A 3,717-nucleotide genomic window follows, 5' to 3' on the forward strand; every position below is an offset into this window, starting at 1 on the left:
TCTGTATTTAAATGAAATATGCGGCCCCGGTGTGTTACTTGGTAAGTACAGTGCATGAGCGAGTCATAAACAATATGATTAACTCGTTAGAAAACATAAATGCGTAACACAATTAACAAAGACTTTGATTAACCCACTGAATTAACACAATGAATCGCTCTTTGCACCCCTCTATGATGGTGATTATACGAAGCGCGATGTGTGAAATTTCAAGTAAACAATGTGGTAAACCCAAGCCATACGTGTGCATAACCTCATTAAGAAACATAAAGACGTAACCAATAATTGAGAAAGAGTCTAATAAACCATCGGAATTAACCCAATGATGAACACCGGGACCGCACATTTCAGCTTCGCTGGTTTACCATCTGTACGGGGTGCATGGACGGTAATTGTTTTGTTCCACGTGCCTGGTAAAGAATAGCTCACCAGTTACCGTCGACAATAGGCGGCCCTTAATAAGCCAGAGTTTCTTTTCGCTTTGTTTGTGCGTGAACTATAGAAAAGCGTTCTGCCTGTCGGGTGTGCCAGAGGAGAAAACGAACGGTAATAAGTCTTCCGCAGGTGGACGATGGGCAGCAGGCCAGCGAAAATCTTGGGTGGACGTTTGGCTTTCTTAATGTTGTTTTCTTCTCGTCGCTTATTTTTTTTTTCTTTTGTACTAGTGCCAAAAAAAAAATAACAAGGCGAGTTAGGTAAGTAAAAGAGAATTCTGTGGGATGCTGTGCACCTGCGAAGGAACACAGAGTGAAACTCGAGTGAAGGAAACGGAATAAGAAATAAGGAACAAGGTTGCAGCAAGGCCCGCATCGACGTTCAAAGACAGAAAGATAAACTCTGCGCTGTCACCGTCTACGTCGCAGTCGTGTCACCGAGACCCCGGAAACAAGAGCAAGCGTTGTTTTTCTCCTGTTAAAGCGGTGCTAGACGATGGCTAACGTCCAGGCTACGTTTCTGTTTCTTTCTTTCTTTCTTTCTTTCTTCCTTTCTTTCTTTCTTTCTTTCTTTCTTTCCTTCTTTCTTTCTTTCTTTCTTTCTTTCCTTCCTTCTTTCGTGGAAGGAGCCGTCAAAGAAGTATGTCTTCGCTGCCGAGTTTGAAGGCCAGTCAGCGTTGTCGTGCAACAAAATTGACGCAACAGAGTCCCGGCTATGTGACAAGCTGGCCGCCGGATGGCCGAAATGTGTCCACCGATGTCGTGGTCACTGACTGCACTATCGATAGACCCTCTTTCGATGGCGAAGAGACAGGCGTTAGTGGCAGCCAATTCCGGTGGTACGGCATCGGAGCCTTTGTTTTTCTCTTATTTTTCTTTTTTCATGCACGGAGCATAGACGATATGCCCACTAGCTGCGTCAAATGCTTCAGCGCGTGCCCGAAGCATAACTGAAGGTCAATGCACCCCATCAGCCGGTCATCACCTTTGACAGGCGCGCACATCCTGTCTGGCCGCGCTGCGGGATGACGCTCCCCCTGTACTGCGATATTTTGGTTTCTGTTTTGGTTCTCTTCTATTTGAAAGCGTGAATACAGAAGCTGAAATATTGCAGTTATAACACGAGCATCATCGCATCGCGCCTAACCCGGATGTGCGCGCCTGTCAGTAGCGCGCACTGTACCTTTAGTTATGTTTCCAACACGCGCCTGCGCTGTTCGCGCTTCGTTTGACGCCGATGTTACACGTATCAGTTGTCGCATTCAATTAAGCCCAACAGGGATCTGTGGAGCGGATGTAATCGTAATGCTCCAAAGAACATGGTTTAAAATATTAGCACGTTTACAGCAGTTATTCAACCGCTTCACGATTGCTTCGCTTCACGCAGGCTCCAACACGTCTGTTGGATCTGCATAACTTTAATTATCGAGTGTGCATAAACGTGCGTAGGCGCTTGTCAGAGGTTCCTGTTACTCCTGGCGGAGAAGTATGAAGAAGGAGAGAGAGAAGCACGCGGAGCGTAAAACTATACAATACAGAGAAATATTGGCAAGCAACAAAAAAAAAAGAAAGAAAGACGACAAAGAAGCGATAACAAAAGACGGTGGTGGCGCCTTCTTGATGTTCCCACGCAAACTCGCCGTGGTAACGTGACTTTAGTTTTCTTTGGTTTCTTCTTTGTATTTATTTCATAATTACCGATATTCAAAGTGTGTTTTCTTTTGTAGAATACTCAAGTGTGATCTCGTGCTTTCGTGTGCTTTGGACTTTGACGATGTGCCACGTTTTTCATGTGTTACAATTCGAAAGTGTGTGAGGAATCAATTTTTTGCAGGCTCTTGTAATTGTAAGGAAATTAGACCAGTAGATGTAGACTACGTCATGTGGCGTGGTCTACGTCTTTATAGCGCCTGCCGCCGGCACAATGTACGAATGTGTGCGGCAGAAAATAAAAGAAACGAAAATGGAAACCAGGAAAAGAAATAACGTCAAAAAAAGAAAATACGAAAATGACACAAAAGTGAAAAGTACGTAAAAATATTCAGGACGTGAGACGCCGTAGTGACTAAACGCACTCGGTAAACCAAAAACACGAACGTTCTGTCATTGAACCGTTCGCACGGAAATGGAGAAACGCAATTATCTTCACAAAAGGTGAGCAGCCTATATATACACGAAAGATAAGCACAAGGATCCTCGTTAATTGCTATACTAGACAAACTATGGCGGCCGTGAAGCGTGCTGCACGTTCAGAGAGTAGATTTATCGGCAAGAAAGAGAGCGACGAAGACGTGCCAATGACGCCCATGTTTGCATGCGTTTGCGTGCCGCTGACCAGGCGTAGCCCCTCACATTCGCATATGACAGGCCACGCGGAAATGCGAATGAATAATGAATACGTACGCCGGAGAATGTAGTTCTATGTGTATAGACACGACACACGCTACGTTTGCCTACTATATACGGCTCCGTGCGGAAATATGTTGACGTAGCTCTGCAAATACACGCGTAACGCAAGGTCAACAGTGCCGCAAGAGATATTCCGAAGGCACCGTCTCTGTCTGCTTTGCTCAGCGCGCCGGCGTCTTCCTACCGGAAGCCGCCGTAAATTCGTATATGTTTTTTTGTTTTTGTTTTTTTGTCGCGTCCGCTTCGCGCTTTCCAAGATGCCTTTACAGACGCTAGACTTTGTGACTGTTTGGCGATCTGCGGGACTGTCCTTTTCTCACGTGTTATGGCTAAGCTGACTCACCGCGGTGACTTATAGCGGCTTTGGTGTGCTGCGCTGATAAGCACGAGGTTGCGGGATCGAATCCGGGCCGCGGCGGCCGTATTTCGATGCTTGGCGAAATGCGAAAACGCCCGTGTTCCGTGCATCGGGCGGCCCGTTAAAGGTCCCCCGGCGGTCAAAATTAACCCGGAGTCCCTCACTGCGGTGTGCCTCATAATCAAAACGTGGGTTTGGCACGTAAGAACACCCCATAATTCATAGCTAAGGTGTTCAGGGGCAACGGTCGTTTTCGTGCTGCAGTGAAGACCGGTTTGCGGCGACGTGCTCAGTATGTTAATCAAAGAACGTTCAGAATCCCAAATTTTCGCTTTAAAAGGTAATTGAAAAAAATTACAGTAAAACAAAAGTGGCCTTGCATGTGGATTTAATTTGAATCGGCAGCAACTTACTTACTCAGGTTTTTTAACGAGTCATCCGTAATGTCTAAATTGTTTCAAAAGTATGGACACCTCACAAGTTGGTATGGTTGCATTCTTGAAAAACAGTGCCGTT

Source organism: Dermacentor andersoni, unplaced genomic scaffold (genome assembly GCF_023375885.2).
Source record: "Dermacentor andersoni unplaced genomic scaffold, qqDerAnde1_hic_scaffold ctg00000044.1, whole genome shotgun sequence".
Classification (NCBI taxonomy): Eukaryota; Metazoa; Arthropoda; class Arachnida; order Ixodida; family Ixodidae; genus Dermacentor; species Dermacentor andersoni.